This window comes from Spinacia oleracea, chromosome 1 (assembly GCF_020520425.1).
Source record: "Spinacia oleracea cultivar Varoflay chromosome 1, BTI_SOV_V1, whole genome shotgun sequence".
Taxonomy (NCBI): domain Eukaryota; kingdom Viridiplantae; phylum Streptophyta; class Magnoliopsida; order Caryophyllales; family Amaranthaceae; genus Spinacia; species Spinacia oleracea.
Genome location: NC_079487.1, coordinates 82,340,054 through 82,360,050, shown reverse-complemented (window position 1 = coordinate 82,360,050; position 19,997 = coordinate 82,340,054). Strand labels below are relative to the sequence as shown.

Here is a 19,997-nt window from a genome sequence, read left to right as displayed (position 1 = left end):
TAGGTAAAAATCATCAAAAAATTTAATATCAAAATTTAGTCGGCAATTACAATTTGCAAATGATAGTCTGCTTGTCTATTACAAATTGCATATTAATTAAAAACTAAAGTAATCTAGAAAACTAACAATACTTAAATTCTTTGAACGAAACAAATAAAAAAAAAAAAAAAAACAGAAAAAAGTAGATTGGCTCCTGCCTTAAGCCTTTATTGCTGTTTTCCTGAATATTTGAACCTTGGATAGCAGATTAGCAGTATATCATGTTCAAGGAATACTTATTTCCTTCGATCCATCCTCATTTCCATATAAAAAAATGTGGTATAGAACAACCAATTAGTCGTTCAATAGTTAAATAATTAACTTAAAACACTATGTAAACAAATAATTTAAAGAAGAACAATGTCATACCTTTTTTTTTTTTATGGATCCCATAGAAGTTTCTTAGCCAATCTTCCCCACATAACAACATCTGCACAGTCTCAGCACCAAGGGAAGCTCTATGTGGCTCTATAACACGACCACAACACTAAATGTTGATTCGGAAGCAACTGACGTGATTGGAATTGCAAGGATATCACAAGCCATCCTCGATAAAATCCAAAATATCAAGTTATATGCTTTCCACCATTCTAAGGGATCAAAATACTCTGCCTCATTCTCATTGCAAATAAAAACACCTTCCTCCAAATAAATATCAAGCTCAGATTTCAAGGACTCAACTACATCAACACTCCTAATAAAACTATCAAATTTCTTTCTTCCACTAGTTACCCCCTTTAATTTGCACCCACATCAGATCTAGATGCTCCGGTGTTCTCAGAATTAACCACACCATCAACTTGCTCACCCCTTATGACATTTTCATGAGAAAAAGTATCAACATATTCTTTATAAATGTCATACAAGGTTTCTTTAACATAATATATATGCTCACTTGCTTCAAAATCATCATAAAGAGAACGAAAAGAGAACTCAATTAGTTTCAACTTGTTCCTAGGATCCATTGCAGCAGCCACAAAAATCAACAAATTAAGGTCACCCCAATATTTATCAAATTTTCTTTTCATTTTGAGAGCCATTCTCTTCATATCATCATCATCAGATTTTGAATTCTCATCCCTTGACTATTGTAAGCTCAGGAAGAAATAAGTTGGATGTAGGGTATTCACAACCTAAAAGTGTGATAAAATATCTCAGTAAAAATAATAGTGGTAATAAATAGTATCATAATACAAAAAGTGATAAATAATTAAGAAAATTAAGGATAGAGAGAACATTACCTGAAATAATAAGAGTGATGTCGTTGAAAATCTCAAGGAAAGAGCAAACCTTTTGAACCATCTTCCAATCATAACTTGATAGATTAGTTTTGTAAGATGAATCTTTCTCTTGAAACTATAACTATTTAATCCGATTCACAATCCATTCCAAACCAAACCGGCCAATCCGATCAAAACAAGCCACCCTAAACGTGTGCCATCAGAGCTCCCAGCCTCTGGTCTTTGAACTCTAAAGCACAACGCAACATTTGAAACGTTGAGTTCCATCTAGTACAACAATCCAATATTAACTTTTTGGACGGCAAACGCATTTGTTTAGCCATCTCCCCAAACATTTGGATCCTCAAAGGTGTGGCAGAAATATGCTTTACACTTTCCCTCACATTATGAATCACACTCTACATCTCAGACAACCCATTTTGTACTAGTATATTTAATATGTGTGCACAACAACGGACATGAAATAGTTTTCCGTCAAATGGCAATGTCCCCAAGTAAGAAAGACTTTCTTTTAACCTCTTCACTACAACATCGTTATAAGAAGCATTGTCCATTGTAACACTAGCCAATTTTTTCTCTAAACCCCATTCCTCTAAGCATTTATAGAGGGAATCAGAAACAACAACTCCATTGTGAGGAGGAGGCACTTTAACAAAGTTTATAACCCTCTTGTGCAAAGTCCAACTATGCACAAAATGACAAGTAACAACCATGTACTCAAGTTTTTGACCAGATCTCCAAATATCAGTTGTGATAGAAACCCTTTTAGGACATTTTAAAAGAGAAACAACCCTTTTTTTTTTTCTCAATTTCATAACTAGTTTCACAGTCACTTTTTAGAGTAGTACGAGACACCTTTTTAAAATCAGGGGAAGCTTGTTTCATCAACATATTAAACAACTCATATTCAGCAAATATGAAGGGTAATTCATGAACCATTACCATATGAGACATAAGTTCTCTAATCTTTGCCTGATCATATTTCCAGGGCCTAATAGTACTAAGAGAGTCAAATCTAGGGGTGGTTGTTTGCATATTTAATTGTGGTTGTCCAGGAATCGACACCTTATGCTTAGGACATATGACTAGGTGTCTCTTATACTGTGTAGTGGTCCAGTTTCACTGAACTTAAAAATGGCCTTACAATGTTTGCATCTCACTTTCTTACAACCACCAATTTCTAGTATAGTGAATTCATCCTATACCTTTGATACCTTCCTTCTTGATTTCTTTCCGTATGAAACCCCTAAATCATCAGGGTTATCTCCATTCATCTCCTGATTGGAATCCATGTTTGTCATGTTCGCAACATTTGCATCAACAGGGTTATTTCCATTCATCTCCATGTTCTGGTCATTTTCTTGATGGGAAAGGTCTATGAATATGTCTGGAAAATTAAGAATACAAAAAAAAAATTAATTTTATAATAATAATAGTTCTAAGATGCTAATGGTTGCACATACATATCAATAGGATGAATTAGAAAACAATACCAATTATTAAGAAAAAGGTTGAATTAAGATGGATTACCTTCGGCTGCCGACATGATCGAGAGGCGAAGAACTGCAAATGAACAAAGACTTTTAATTTATTTATTTTTTGGTTATTCTTGATTTTTGAGAATGATGGAAAACCTATTCAATTCAAGGATACTTATAGTGGCCATAAAGATTGACGAAATCTGAAGGAGTAGCTAATTTGAAAGTCCAGCAAATTTCTTGCTGATTGAGTGATTGTTGTGAATCGTGATTGAGAACTTGAGAAGATGATATGTGTGTTTTATATAGAGTTTTACCCCCGCCCCTTAGTATTTTTATGCATCAAATGAGCTCTTAGGAGCCGTTTTTAGTACTAATATGTGTTATTGAGTGTGCCTTGAGTTTCAGGTTTGATTAGTGAGAAATTGATCTTTTTAGACCCGTTTCATGGTGATTTAGGCCACTACACGAGCCCGAGGAAGTTCGGGACCATTATTGTCGACTTTCGGGAGCCTTAGATGCTTATGGTTGAGCCCCGGGAGTTAGACTCGGTGATATGGGCGAAAGATGTTGATGATTGCAAATCGCACTGTGAGCTGAGGGCGAAATGCGAAGATCGGGCGAAAGAAAAGAGAATTGAAGCTTTCTGTGCGCACCCGATAGGGCGCACTTCGCCCGGTCCGGATCGGGCGGCCTTCTGGATACAGCTGTGAACCTTTCGCAAACCGCCCGATCGGGCGAAATTTGGCCCGATCGGGCCGACTATCGGCGACGCCTACCTTCTGCAGTTTTTCGCGAGTTTCTTTTCCGTTTTTGAGTGTTATTTTGGGCAAACTATAAATACTAAGCCCTATTATTTTTAGAGATATCTATTATTCTACTTTCTAGCACTTAGTTTATTTTTAGTTTCTCTCTAATTTATTCAAACACTTAGTTTTTAATTCTAATCAAAGATTCAAGCTTTATTATTTCCTCGTCCTTCAATTTGGTATTATTTCTTACTTTAATTTATTTTATTGCTTTAAACATGTTTCCAATCATATTAATTGCTTTGTTTTTAATTCTAATCAAAGATTCAAGCTTTATTATTTCCTTGTTCTTCAATTTGGTATTATTTCTTACTTTAATTTATTTTGTTGCTTTAATCATGTTTTCTATCATATTAATCGCTTTGTTATTTGTTATCATGAGTGAGTAGTTTAATTTCTAGGGTTTAGGGGATCCATAAATGCATGATTGGGATTGTATGTGGACTTGATTGTTGATTATTGATTATAATTTCTATAGCTTATTATTATTGCTCGTCAATTCTGTTCGGCCGGACTATTTTGATTAGAGTTTGATTAACCTTAGATTATGCGCCGAGAGGTACGTATAAATCTGATGTTTTTGGTTTGTGGCTATTAGATAGGAATTATTTCTAGTACATAGTGAGAGCCTGCTAGTTGTTTTATCCTAAGGAATTCATAAGATTCGAGAGATGCATGTTTTCCTAGTTATGATTGTTAATTGATTGTTAATGTCCGTTGTCCAATCCCGGTCTGCATTTGTGGTGAACCGCTGCCCTAGATTCCCTTAATATTGTTATATTCCATTTTGATTATTGCCTTAGTTTAGCATACAAACCAATTCAAATCTTTTGATACCAATAGTCTAGATTAGTTAATTAGTAATAGAAAGAACATTGTTTCCCTGTGGATTCGATCCTGACTTCCCTTTGCTACCTAGCTAGTGAACTTAGGTTATTTTTTATTAGGTGATACGACTTTAGCCTGTCAAATTTTGGCGCCGTTGCCGGGGAAACGGTTTTATTTTCTGTTATTAATTGTTTTTCTAAATTATTGTTTGTTACTTCTCAAGGGACTCCCGCTCCTTGAGATCGGATCTCACGACTGTTTTCTAGTTTTTGCTTGTTTATGCCCAAGACTGTCCATACCAGCGATCTGACTTCGTTCGATCCTGAACCTGAACGGACCTTCCGTAGACGACGTAGATTCGTTGAACAGTTGAGAGATTATTCGGACTCTGAATCCGACCATCTGATTAGCAATCTATTCCATACAGATTCAGAGATGGGTGACCAAACACCACCACCACCACCCCCACCTGCGCCAAGGCTTACAGACTATTCTAAGCCAAGTCTGTCTGTGCTTTCCAAGGCGATCATGCCTTCTATTGCGGTCGAGAATTTCAAGATTGAACCCCAGCTGATAAATATGATTGAGAGACACCAATTCGGTGGGGAAAAGGGTGAAGACCCAAATCTCCATATTCAGTCTTTCGTTCAATATTGTGTCACTGTTAAGCAAAAGAATCTAACACCAGAGCAGACTATGGAGATGCTTTTTCCATTTTCATTGAGTGGGAAGGCAAAGCTATGGATTAATAGTCTCAACCGCGCAGCTATGAAAATTACCGATTGGGATTTTTTGGCTCTTGCCTTCTATGTGAAATACTTCCCACCTGAGAAGACGGCTCGTCTGAGGGGAGAGATAATTTCCATTACCCAACGAGCAGACGAGAGCTTGTTTGCAGTCTGGGAAAGGTTCAAGGATCTGCAGAGAGAGTTCCCACACCATGGTATGGATGTCTGGTTCTTGATCCAACAATTTTACAACGGTCTGGGTAACGAGTCTAGACTTATTCTAGATTCTGCTGCTAGTGGGAGATTTATGCAACTGGAGGTGTCTAGAGCTTTAGAGGTGATTGAGGGGATGGCCATTCATAGTGCCCAATATGGGAATCCTAGAGGTTTTGCCGACCGGGGTGTCGAGCATGAGATGAATTCTATTGAACAGCTTACTGCTCAGCTAACTGCCCTACATCACAAGCTAGATAATATGCAAATCGCATCTTCTCAGTCCACCCAACATGCTAGTGTCGCTGTAATGAGTGCCCAATTTGCCAATGTCTGTGATAGTTGTGGGATGCAAGGTCATTATGCACAGGAATATATGTAGGAGCTCTATCGAACAGTGCAATGCGTTCCAGTCCTATAAGCAGAATAATCTGTACTCCAACTCTTACAATGAGGGGTATAAAAATAACTATCTGCTATCATATAGGAGTACTAATGTCCAGAACCCCCATCAGATACAACAACCCTACCAACCACCACCACAACAGTCATACCAACCGCGGAGCAACTACAGCCAGCAGTCTAGTGGACCACCTGGGTTCCCTAGACAAAACACATCCCCTCCACCACCACAACCTCAACCCACACAGTCTGATCCTATGCTTGTAGAGATGAGGAATATGATGTTGCAATTGCAGAAGTCTCTGAGCGAAAAGGATGCCAAAATTGATGCTCTTACTGCTCATAACAAGATCATGGATACACAGTTGGCGCAAATGGCTACTACTCTTGTAGGGAGACCCGAAGGTCATCTCCCTTCACAGCCCGTGCACAGAGAGTTTGTAAATGCTGTCACTTTGCGGAGTGGATATGAGTATGATGGGCCGCCTATGACCATTGAAGGAGATGTTGAGGCGCCTGTCAGAGATGCTGTGCCAGAAGAGAATGAGAAGGTGGTCAAGGAGAAGGAAGCTAGCACAAGGGTTGAGAAGAAAGTTGAGATACAAGTTCCACCTATCAAACTTCCCTTCCCTCACCGTCAGCTTAAGAACAATCTAGACAAGCAGTTTGGTAAGTTCCTAGAAGTGGTAAAGAATCTGCAGGTAACAGTCCCTGCATATGCTAAATACATGAAAGACATCTTTACTAGGAAGAGGGCATTTAGTGAGGTGGAGACTGTTGCATTTACTGAAGAGTGCAGTGCCTTACTACAAAATAAGTCTCCACCCAAGTTGAAGGACCCTGGGAGTTTCTCTATCCCGTGTAACATTGACAATCTTTTTATTGACAAAGCTTTATGTGATTTAGGTGCCAGTGTTAGTGTCATGCCCCTGTCTGTCTGTACTAAATTGAACATGGGCGATTTAAAAGTTACCAATATAACTCTGCAAATGGTTGATCGATCTGTGAAATACCCCCTAGGTGTTCTAGAAGATGTGCCCGTTAGAGTAGGTAAATTTTTTATTCCTGTTGACTTTGTTGTGCTGGACATGGAAGAGCACAGACAGATTCCCATTATATTAGGTAGACCCTTCCTACACACCTTAGGGGAAATCATTGATGTCAAGAATGGCAAGCTGACTTTAAATGTGGGGGATGACAAAGTTACTTTCAATTTAACCCATGTTTCTAAGAGTCCTATGATCGAGGAGTCATGTTGTGGTGTCCATGTTTCTAATGATTATCTCAATGTTGGATCGACTAATACTAACTCTAACAACTCTTCGGAGAAAGCACGTGTTTCGAATTGTTTTGTAGGTGGAGGTGACCGGAGTATCAACTCTCTGGCATGGGTTCGAAAGGAGGCACGGTTTGATGATGTTGTGACCCAAAAGGCCGAAGGTTCTGTCAACGGTGGGCACCGTATTCATGATCGGGGTCGTGATCTGTCACTTTCCGCGCCACATAGCTCATCCAAGGCAATTGACTTGACACCAGATGGCACCATCTTTGGTGCCCCCATTCGATGAGTTGTCGTGGCTCTCATCCCCTTCCTTTCGTATTCTGCGCATAAACTGGGATTGTGTAATGGGGACATTGAATCAATCTAATTGGGGGATGAGTACTTCACTATCCATTTATCGCTTTCAGTAGTATACTTTTTGCTTTCGTTTGTGTTTTTTAGTATAATTCTTTTTAAGTGTGTGTTTCAGTGTAGTTTTTGGTATTTGAGAGATGAGAAGAGGGTATTTTACGGTTTGGGTGTTTAATGCTTGCAGGTCTAAGGCTCCAAGTTCGAAAAAGTGGAATTAAAGCTGAAACGGAGTAGCCTGCAAATCGCCCGATTTGGATCGGGCGAGGTGTGCCCGATCGGACGCTTGTCGATCCAAGGAAAAAGATTGAAAATCGCCCGAACGGGCGATGGTTGCCCGATCGACTCAAAAGGCGAGTAGAATTCCCGATCGGGCGAAATTCCGCCCGATCGAGCGGTGCGTGATGACGTCATTTCGAGGTCTGGAAAGAATCTGAGTTGAATAATGACCATTTGGAGGCAGTTCGCAGTTCGCCCGATCCGGATCGGGCGAGGTGCGCCCGATCGGGCGCGCGTAGATGGTTTCAGAAACTTAATTTTTCGCCCGATCGGGCGAGCTGCTGCCCGATCGGGCGACGAGCGATTTCAGTGATAAACCACGGATCTAGCCTACCTCTTTCACTTTCATCTCCTTCTTCAACTTATTTTCTCTCTCTTCCTCCATTAAACCCCAATCTCACAAAACTTCCAACCCTCATATCTCATCCAATTCTTCACCAAATTCAACACACCATACATCAAAATCTTCCTCTCATCATCCTCTACAACCTACACCTAACTAATTTCAGTTTTCTCCACTCTCCACCAAATCCCCAAAATCCACCAAAAACCCAAAAAAAACCTTCAAATTTCAGATTTTCTTCCATGGCTAACCGTCCTAAGAGGAATTGCACCATGCAAGCAAGGAACCAACATGAGGCTTCTACAAGCCGAGCTCGTGAGCCGACACCACCACCGCCACCGCCCCAGTTTGAAGCCGACCGGGACTTTCTGGACGTTATTTCTACTACGGAGTGGCAACGTGATCGGTTCATCCACCTCAAAAAGAGGGAGGTAATCCCTACTCGTTTTATATGTCAAAAATCACTTCATGATATGGGTATTGAACAGGATGTAAAACGAGTTTTTTATGGTGTTGGCATGAAAAATATGTATAGCATGTTGCGTCTTACATTTAGACGATTGACTTTGGAGTTTCTGAGTTCTTTGCAATTGCGTAGAGATGGTTATAGGAATGTATCTTCGGTTCATTTTCATTTGATGAACCGTGATGTTCATTTGAGTATTGCTGATTTTGGTGGAATTTTTGGTTTGTCCACTACCCCTAGTAGGAAGCATGGTAGTCCCATAATAATTGGGAAATGTGGGGAAAGCTGACCGGTAATAGTGATCCCGGTAGCATGCAACACTTGCATGCTTCCAAGATTCAACACCCTGTCCCCATTGTATTCTACAGGTTCATGGGGTTCACCATATTTGGTAGAGAGGAGACTCAGAATATTAGGAGTACGGAGTTGGAGATTTTGGGTGGCTATGTTCTAGAGGGGGAAGCGAGGTATACAATGAACTTAGCCCATCATATGGCTTCCCAACTTTATTCAATAGCCACTAGCTCGCACACCACTCGCATCACCATTGGTGGGTTGATCACCCACGTTGCCATTGCCACGGTAAACTTTGTTGAGGCTAACCAGACTCCGGTTTTAGGTAGTACCTTACTAGACTTGGTCTATTTTGCTGGGCTTCGCCGACTGCAGGGTGAGCAGAGGATTTTTCGCCCGGGTGCCATGTATTGGATGTTCGAGGGGAACAGGCTTTTCACCTTTCCTGACCCTCAGGGCCGCACCCGTTTCAGACCCGGCCAGGCTCACTATTTATATGTTGGGGTTGAGCAAGAGCAGGAGCCTGAGCCCCAGCCTAACCCCCATCCAGAGCCCCACTAGTTTCAGCCTGAGCCTCGCACCTACTTTAGGAGGGGCGTCGAGGGGATGAGGGGAGGCCACAGGGTGGCCCGACACCAGAGGAGGAGCAGGGGTCCGTTCATGAGAGGTTGGGCAGGCTTGAGATCGGTTTTGAGTTCGCGAGTGATCACCAGAGGGCCATGTTCCCTATCTATGATCAGTATGCCATACAGGGCTATATTGCTCCGGATGCCCAGCACCCTTCCTGGTTTACCTATCCCGCGGAGGGATATGGAGCTCCCGGTTCCATGGGCACCTTCACACCCACCCACTACGGTGGCTATGGAGCGGGCCCTAGAGGTCATGGTGGTCGAGGTGGTGATGATGGTGATGATGGTTAAAGCCATCAATGATGCTGAGGATGATCGAGATGGTTCGATACCCCTTGAGCCAATGAGGACATTGTCTGATTTAGCTTGGGGGGGTATTTCACTTACCTGTACATATTAGGTATGTTTTCTTTTTATTCTTGCATTTACTTATTTTTTTGGTGTGTTTCTTTTGGTGTGTTATTGCTTTCTAGATTAGTTTATTGCTTTGAAAAAAATATAAAATACAAAAATACGTTCCGATGAATACAAAATCATGCTTCCCTATGCCCCTTTGATTGGAAATTGTTTTGATTCTTGGTATTTGATGATGAGCATTGTAGATGTGTTAGCCATGATTTAATATTCGATCACTTTGATGCCATGACATGAGTCAACTCTGACTAACTATTTGTGGACTTGGTGCTTGACTAGTTGACTTGGTTAGGTTGTGTGATAGCTTCCTGGTGTGGCTTTGATTTTGAGTATTGGTTTGCAACTGTTAGTAGTGTTTTATGACTCATATACATGCACATTGTGGAGGACGAATTTAGATACATCTGTTCCCTCTTTTTCTATTTAGGTAGCCTTCAGATGAATTTAGATACATTTGTTCCCTCTTTTTCTACACATGTTGTGCTTGTGCCCTTGATTCGGTGACTAACCACATTACAAGCCCGTGAATTCCCCATTGGTTACTAGTCCCAAGCCTAGCTTGGGGGAGCTAATAGTAGTGAGGTGAGGGAGTTGTGGTGTGGTACATTTTGAGCATATTGAGTATTGGAAAAGGGAGTTCTTCTTATCATATTTGTTGTTGAAAAAATAAGTTGAAAAATGAAAGAGACGAGAAGAATAAAACAAATGTCAAGGTTTCTAAAAGAAAGAAAAAAAAGAGATATTGAAAAAAAAAAAAAAAAATCTATTACTCTCAGAAAAAGTTCAAAATATTGTTTCAATCAAGTTTTGCAAGCTCATATCCTTATGAATGATTGTTTATAATTGTGAAAAAGGCAAGAAAGTATGGTGTTGGTTATTTGTTGTTTTGTCATGTGTTGAGTGGGAGGGTTATGGTCATTATTTTGGTTGATCATGGTTGTATTTAGGATTTATGCTCCCCAAAGCCAAGGCTTTAAAGCTCACATTATACCCAAATTTACCGCACCCTTACCTAAGCCTATCATTACAAGCTTTGAAGACCTTCCGACCTTTGTGCATAGAGTTGTATTAATGTGAAAATAGTTGTTTATCAATGCACGTTATGACATGACACATTTCGAGTCGACTACTAGGTTGAGTGTATGTTTTTTCTAGACACACGAGTGTTGTGAGTTTGGGAGGGCATTGTTCACTTATATGTTGGGAGGAGAGCGAACGGGTACATCTTTTACCCGCCACATAAATGAGTGACGAGTGTGTGAGCACTAGTCTTGAATTCCATTGTGCACTTGTGGTTCGCTTTGCCTGACGATTGTTAGGGAGGATTTGTGGTTGGGTGGATTGGATTGGTTGACATTGATGCATGCTCGTTGGATTTTGCCTTGAATTATGTTTTTCATTTTGAATATGTTGGGGGTGAAGTTGGTCTTGTATTCATAGATGATTTCCTTGCTTAGGGACAAGCAAGGATCTAGCTTGGGGAAGTTTGATATGTGTGTTTTATATAGAGTTTTACCCCCGTCCCTTAGTACTTTTATGCATCAAATGAGCTCTTAGGAGCCGTTTTTAGTAGTAATATGTGTTATTGAGTGTGCCTTGAGTTTCAGGTTTGATTAGTGAGAAATTGGTCTTTTTAGACCCGTTTCATGGTGATTTAGGCCACTACACGAGCCCGAGGAAGTTTGGGACCATTATTGTCGACTTTCGGGAGCCTTAGATGCTTATGGTTGAGCCCCGGGAGTTAGACTCGGTGATATGGGCGAAAGATGTTGATGATTGAAAATCGGCCTGTGAGCTGAGGGCGAAACGCGAAGATCGGGCGAAAGAAAAGAGAATTGAAGCTTTCAGTGCGCGCCCGATCGGGCGCACTTCGCCCGGTTCGGATCGGGCGGCCTTCTGGATACATCTGTGAACCTTTCGCAAACCGCCTGATCGGGCGGAATTTGGCCCGATCGGGCCGACTATCGAGCACATCGCCCGATCGGGCGACGCCAACCTTCTGCAGTTTTTCGCGAGTTTCTTTTCCGTTTTTGAGTGTTATTTTGGGCAAACTATAAATACTAAGCCCTATTATTTTTAGAGATATCTATTGTAACACCCCAACAATTCCCATTTTCTAAAATAACCCCTTTTTAAATATAACTGTAGGGAATTATCAAAGTATTATCGCCCGTGTGAAAACGTTACGGCTTATTCAGAATTTTGCAGCGGAAAACATAAAACTAACTTTTAGGTTCATAAATAATCTATTACATATTAGGTCCAAACCAATTAACTGAATTAAGGAAATACGAATAGTACGACAAATTTCAAATCCAAGTTAACAAATTAAATCACTTAATTAAACGAATAGAACTACAAGCTCTCTAATCCCGATCCCAATGATGCATCATCTTCAAACCTGTAGATGGGCAACGCTTATTGATCCTTAGAGACTGCTCACCAAAGATGGGTCATCACAGGATCAATAAGGCATAGCCATGATCAACACACACAAACAAAGCACGTAATCAGCAAAGCTGAGTACTACATACTAAAACAACAACAATCCTAGCATGATACTATCAAACCAACAACCCTAACATGATACTAATAAATATAAGTAAGGACAGACAAAACATAATAATTTGACGACCATACTCGACTAGGCTAAGCTAGACTTAATGACAATGATATTATTTTAGTTGAAATAGACAATGGACCGAGTTGTCCAACCAAAAGTCTTCCCCAAGGAAGACGAGGTACGGGCGCGACTCCGTAACCTCAGTGACCTGCGATATCGAGGAACGTTTGAATAAAAATAGAACACGGTGATCAATCCGGTCCCAGAAAAGGCCATGGGCTACCACCATGAACCCCAACTCCTGTTTGTCCGTCACTTCAGACGTGCACAGTCTAAAGCTATTGCTATTCGGTTTCACTTTACATGATTTACAAATTGAGATTCCGTTATGACTCAACCATTACATAAGACATACAATTCACATTTGTTCACAACTGTTTTTATCTTGGAATTAAGTAAGTGATCATAAAAGCATCAATCAAGACTCATTCCAATTTATCCAACCTTTCCTTTAACCATGAGCAACCCTGTATATGGGCATAAAGTTTCAACTTACTAAACAAGGTCCTCCGCCCTCATAAAGTAGTGAAAAGATAGAAAGGGAACAACAACCAATCGATCCAAACCAATCATATAGAATAATCTAGTGTTCCCAACCAACATGTTTGTATCAATCATCCATACTAACATGTTACAGTTCTCATAGTGCAAAATAAGTTCAATAAGTTTGTCCAACAGTATTAAACATGCACATTCAATATAACCCAGTTCGTCCATAATATCAACATAACCAAGTTCAACAACAAGATTCAACATGGTTTCAACAATTAGCACACATTCCAAGCACACAGGTATGTACGTACCTTGTGTAAACAAACTGATAGGCCACTTTAACACTTTCAAAAGTCGCCTAAAGAGAATTCTCCGCCTAAAACAACCAACAAATAATCCCAATAAATTCCTAATCATTGACAACCATAAGAAAGCATTCTAAATGCATCCTAAACATATTTAGAACTTTCCCCAATATCAAAACTTAAACATTTGATTTCCTAGAATCATGATTATTGAATTAGTGATTGAAATTCGTTGAAAACTTTTGCAAACATCGTACTTTAAATTTTCAGCAATATAATTTCATTTAAAAGCTTCACCATGGTCAATCTACGTTCCTAGTATCTCAACACAACCAATTCAATGATCCATACTCAACCCATCATGATTAATAATCATAAAAACCTTGAATTTCATACTTTAAATAATCAAAAATCAATATTTCAATGTAATTAGATAATCTGAAAATTAATAACTTTATTATAAAATCCATATAATCTCAAATTTATAATTTAAATCACAAAACCCATAACTTTAATTCAAGAAAACATAATTCAAGTTAATAAATTATGATTAAGCCCTAATCTTAATTTTAATTAATCAAAACTGAAAATTAATTCGTTTTTAATCTCAACATCAAATCTGAAAATCATATTTACCATAAAAATTATAAATTTAATTTAAGAACATAATCTAAATTAACAAACTTTAATTTAAAATAATTAGTTACTTAGGGTTTAAGAAAGTAACCAATTCAAGGAGGAGAGAGAGTTGGCTGGCGGACAGAGGTGGCTTGCGGCAGGGCTGAGAGACGGCGGCACACGGTGGTGCTACTTGTGGTGGCTGCGCGAACGAGTGGTGGTCATCCACAATCAGTTGAATACACAACCACAACAAAAGAATAAAAGAGAAAAGAGAAAGGGAGGAGGAAAGAGAACTACCGGCGAGCAGGGACAAGGCAGCGGCGGCGCAGGCTGGGTGGCGACGCGGGGGCTGCGCGAGCAAGGTGGTGGTGAGAGCTGGTGGTCAGCGACGTGGCTGTTGGCTCGGGCAACAAAGAACGAGTGAGAAAGAGAGTCACACAAAAAGGAGAACGGAAGAGAAAGAAAGAAGGAGAAGGGGATGAAGCGGTGGCTTACCGGCGAGGTGGTCTGGCGGCCTTGGTGGCGTGCTCGTGGTGGTCGGCGGCTGGGCAGAGGGAGGAAGAGGAAGCAGGAAAGGAGAGAGATGGGTTTTGCCCTTTTTGGTTTTTACGTGAAGTAGGAATAGAGGGGTTTGGTGTTTTGTGTTTTGTGTTTTACATGGAGTAGAAGTATGGGGTTATGGGTTTATAATATTGGACTTTATTCAATTGGGCTAGACTTAGGAATTTAGTTTTAGGATTCGAATCCAAAATCTGATAGGATCGTTTTCTAAATTTAATCGATTTTCGTAATTCGAATTCGTTTTAACGTAAAATTCGAAAATACATTTTGATTTCGTAAATCATTAAAGTATTCAAAATGAGATAAAATAATTATATTTTAATTACATATTCATTTCTAAAATCCGCAAATTGTACTTAAATATATTAAATATACGTAAAAAATATAAACAATGTATAAAATTACGGGGGATTACATCTATTATTCTACTTTCTAGAACTTAGTTTATTTTAGTTTCTCTCTAATTTCTTCAAACACTTAGTTTTTAATTCTAATCAAAGATCCAAGCTTTAATATTTCCTTGTTCTTCAATTTGGTATTATTTCTTACTTTAATTTATTTTGTTGCTTTAATCATGTTTTCCATCATATTAATCGCTTTGTTATTTGTTATCATGAGTGAGTAGTTTAATTTCTAGGGTTTAGGGGATCCATAAATGCATGATTGGGATTATATGTGGACTTGATTGTTGATTATTGATTATAATTTCTATAGCTTATTATTATTGCTCGTCAATTCTGTTCGGCCGGACTATTTTGATTAGAGTTTGATTAACCTTAGATTATGCGCCGAGAGGTATAAATATGATGTTTTTGGTCTGTGGCTATTAGATAGGAATTATTTCTAGTACATAGTGAGAGTCTGCTAGTTGTTTTATCCTAAGGAATTCATAAGATTCGAGAGATGCATGTTTCCCTAGTTATGATTGTTAATTGATTGTTAATGTCCATTGTCCAATCCCGGTCTGCATTTGTGGTGAACCGCTGCCCTAGATTCCCTTAATATTGTTATATTCCATTTTGATTATTTCCTTAGTTTATCATACAAACCAATTCAAATCTTTTGATTCCAATAGTCTAGATTAGTTAATTAGTAATCGAAATAACACTGTTTCCCTGTGGATTCGATCCTGACTTCCCTTTGCTACCTAGCTAGTGAACTTAGGTTATTTTTGATTAGGTGATACGACTTTAGCCTGTCAGAAGACTAAAAGAGGAAGCAGGCAATATGAAGATATGATTTAGGTATTTTGATTGACTTGATTGACAAAATTCAATCAAATATACATTGACCATTGATATTCTAGATATATACTTCCTAAAATTTGTTTATTTTTTACCATTTTAAATTTAGACAAAATGATATATATTATATATTTAAATTTGTATTATTCTATTAAAATATTTAACGAGCTATTGACGAGCTATAATCGGGCTACTAACGAGTAATAAACGGGCTACTAACGAGTTACAAACGGGCTATAAACGGGTTGTTCGTGAACATTAACGAGTCGAACGGGATGTTGTTCGAGTAAAGCTCATTTAACAAACGAGCCTTAAATATTTGCTCGAGCTCGTTCAATTACTTAATGAACGAGATTTGGCCAAGCTTTGACCGAGCTTGTTCGCGAGTTGTTCGCGAACGTCCTAGCTCATTTGCAGCCCTAATTAAGACGTTAATGTTCGTTGATTTTGGAGATTTTTTTATTATGCAATTACACATTTGGTTTTTATTACATTTGTTTTGTTGAAATTAATCATGTGATAATGCATATATTTAAGGAATATACGTTTTATATTTTAAAAAGAACAATTGAACGTAGTCAACGAACATATGCTCGTATTAAAAGAACATACTCAATTTTGCGTTTATTTTGTTCTTTTCGTATTGTTTTCTAGTTCTTTTGATTTTCAGACATTATGAATGATGTGCTTGATAATTCAGAACAAAATGATGTTAATGATGATCCAGAATCATATGTGGTTGTGGGCCAAGGTACTTGACTTGTTCTTTTTCTCGGTTTATATGTTCTGTTACTCTTGCCATTTGTTCTTTTAAGTTATAGCTTCCTAGCTCTCTTGTTCTTCCAGCTTCTTTTGACGTTCTTCCAGCTTCTTTTGGAGTTCTTCCACCTTCTTCGATCTGTTGCTCTCGCAGTTTCTTCTTTTTTACTTCAAGACTGTTATAACAAATGAACATATGTTATGAAAAATCAAAGAACAAAAAACAACTAAGTGCACAATTATCATTACGCACACTTTAAGAATTTCTTATATCTCCTACTTTGTTCTTCTTTCATTTTGATTTTTCTATTTTCTCAGATTCTTATATATAATGCTTGTCCTCCAAAATCTTAATTATTGGTCATTTTAGAATTTTAGAAATACATTTTAGAGAGAGAAAGAGGAGAGGTTTTATTTTCTCTCAACAAAAGAGAGATTTTTAGAGAAAGAAAGAGTGAGATATAGAGTGAAAGAGTTAGAAATACATTTTCTCCTTCTTCTCTCTCTAATTTTTCTTCTGTATTGCTTCTCATTTTTTTTGAAAATGAGTGAATTAAGGAAAATACTAGTTCAATTTGGCTAGTTTTTGAAGTAAGAGAATCACACGAGAACATGATATTTTCCATGGATTGAGATCGATTTTTGAAGATTTATTAAAAGATATTAATGTTGCTGATAAATGTATATCAAGTGTTTAAGGTACGCTTCATTGTTCTTTCTTCAAATGTTCTTTTCAAATTGTAATGTTCTTTTTCATAACTTTAATTTTACATCATCAACATAGTTTGTTCTTTTGAATCAACATAGTTTGTTCTTTTATATTAACATAGATTGTGTTTAAATTTTTACAGAGTGTTTTTGATACAGTTAATGATTATTTTTATAAAATTAAAACATATTTTGAATTTTAAAAAATAAATAAAGTATACTAATAGTATAAAAACAACGTTTAAAAGAACATATATATTATTTTAACTCGTAACACAATTATTGTACTTTTTTTATTAAAAGAACAAAAAAGATTTTAAAAAGAACATATTTCTGTTTTTAAGTCCAAAATCATTAAAACACAATTTATTAAAAGAAAAACTACACTTGTAAACGAACATATCAACATTGTAGATATGGTTTTAAGTTCAACAACTTCATCGCAGTCTCGTCTTCTTTTCTTAATAAGAACACATAAAGCATAGGAAAAAGAACAATAATAATTAAAAGTAACATAGATCCGGTTTAAAAGTTCTTCAAAATTTTGTTGATTCATTTTAATTAGAACGTAAAATGGTTTGAAAAGAACAAATAACTCTTAAAAAAAGAAAACAAATATGATTTGTAGCATAAGAACAAAAATATTTTTTAAAAAATATAGATCTAGTTTTAAGTGCATCCAAAAATCATCGTTTCGTATTTTTAATTAGAACATAATTGAATAGAACAAATAACACTTAATAAAAGAACATAGATCTGATGCCTGGGATAAGAACAAAAAAAAATTTTAAAAATATAAATCTAGTTTTTAAGTGCATCCAAATATCGTCGTTTTCGTCTTTTTAATTAGAACACTAAATGGTTTGAAAAGAACAAATATAACTAATAAAAGAATATAAATATGTTGTTCTTTTCGTCCCTTTCATTTTGTTCTTTTGTTTGATAAGGAAAAAGAAAACGTTATTTTTTTCATGTGTTTTGTTCTTTTTTCTTTTATTCCTTGTCGTTTTCTTTAATTTTGAGTTTTTGTTATTTTCTTTTTATTTTAGTTCTTCGTGTTTTATAAAAAAGTTGTTGTTCTTCTTTTTTTTTAAAAAAATATTTTGTGTTCTTTTTAACTTTATTATCATTTTTTTTATAATAGTATCACTTGATTTTTTTTCTGTTGTATTTTTCACATGATGTTCTTTTTGAAAAATAGTTTTTCTTTTTATAGTTTATCAGGAGAGAGAATATGTTCTTTTCATTTTTGTACATTTTCTTTGGTTTTTTAATATTAGTGTTCTTTTCAGGTTTTGGTTAATATTCTTTTCGTTTACTCTATTATGTTATTTCTGTTTAGTTTATTACATTCTTTTTCGTTTTTTGCGTTTCATTTTAATATTTTTTGCTTTTTGGTGTAGGTGCACAGTGATCTATGTACACGACCCTACACCATCCGCTCGTTGCAATTCTAGGAGTACGTCAATTTAATGATTCTATTTTTTTTAAAAGAAATTGCAATTTAATTCTCTCTCTGAAAATATATTTTTTCACTCCAAATTTTCACTCTCTCACTCCGGAATTTGTCATCTTCTTTCTTTCTCCAAAATTCGAAATGCTTTCTTTCTATCTCCAAAATCTTCATCTTCTGTCAAACTTTTTTTTAAAAGCTAGATTACACTACAAAAATTGTACTATTAACGACGGGAAATCCCGTCGCGAAAGGCCAATAATCATTGATTAACGACGGGATTTCCTGTCGCGAACCCGTCATAAAAGGGGGCCGTCGTTAATAGAAATCCCGTCGTAAATTTGTCGTAAACCCGTCGTAAAAGACATTTGCGACGGTTATTCCCGTCATTGTTTGGTTGTTAGCCCCGCCGCAAAAGGCTTTTGCGACGGGATTTTTGACCCGTCGTAATTAGGTTGTCGTTAAAGATACAAAATCTTGTAGTGTTATGCCGGTATACCTCTACACGTTCTTTTATACTCCTCCACATGTTCTTTGGTATGCCTCTATATGTTTTTTTAATATTCCTTTAGATGTTCTTTATTATTCCTCTACATGTTCTTTATTACAAATGAATTTTTTTTTTACAAGAAACGTTAGGTGGATTTACTCCCACAAGATCGATCATCTTGTAGATGAACCCTTGATTTAATTTGGGTGAATAAATAATGTAGTCTATGATCCATTTATGAAAGATATCCTTTTTTACCAAAATTATTGATTTCTTAGGCTTTTTTCTGATTTTTTTTTATTGCGTCCAAATAATAAATGTTCTTGTTTATTCATTCCCATAATAATATTCTTTTTATGATTTTCTTCCATACAGAGAGCAAAATCTTATATGATCTCCCACATTATATCCAACATTAAAATTGATAACTTTCCATTATTGGATTACGTCTATCTAATTCATTGTGATCCTATGTATACGTGGCAGTATTTTTAATTTTTTTACCAAAATTATTGATTTCTTACCTTATTTATTTGATTCATTCCCATATAAATAACTTTTTTGTGATTTTCTTCCATATAGAGAGCAAAATCTTATATGATCTCCCATATTAAATCCAACAGTAATGTGATAACTTTCCATTTGTTGGATTCCATTTATCTAATCCATTATGATTCTATACATATGATTTTTTTTTAAAATAAAAATAAGACTATTGTCATTAATAAGATAATAATCTACGCTCGTTCACATTTAAAAGTTTTGTATGATTCCAATTATAAAATGACTAAAAATATATGTTTTCACAAGTTTACTTAATTTTGTCCAAAATTTAAAACACTATTTGTTTTTATTAAGGTTCCAAAAACTTAGACATTTATATTTGTCTTTGAAATGTTTCAAATATTTAGATACATCTAAAACTTTTAATATGATTTCATTGACATT

The 19,997-nt window shown here is 36.8% G+C and overlaps 1 long non-coding RNA gene across 1 annotated transcript; it reads right to left on the bottom strand.

Moving 5' to 3' along the window:
* Positions 1 to 3,038, bottom strand: LOC110779527 (uncharacterized). The gene is made up of 3 exons (XR_008926377.1): positions 2,811 to 3,038; positions 1,281 to 2,667; positions 1 to 1,172 (listed from the first exon to the last, which is right to left on the bottom strand). It is a non-coding gene; the product is annotated as an uncharacterized lncRNA (long non-coding RNA).
* Between the last annotated feature and the right edge of the window lie 16,959 nt (positions 3,039 to 19,997).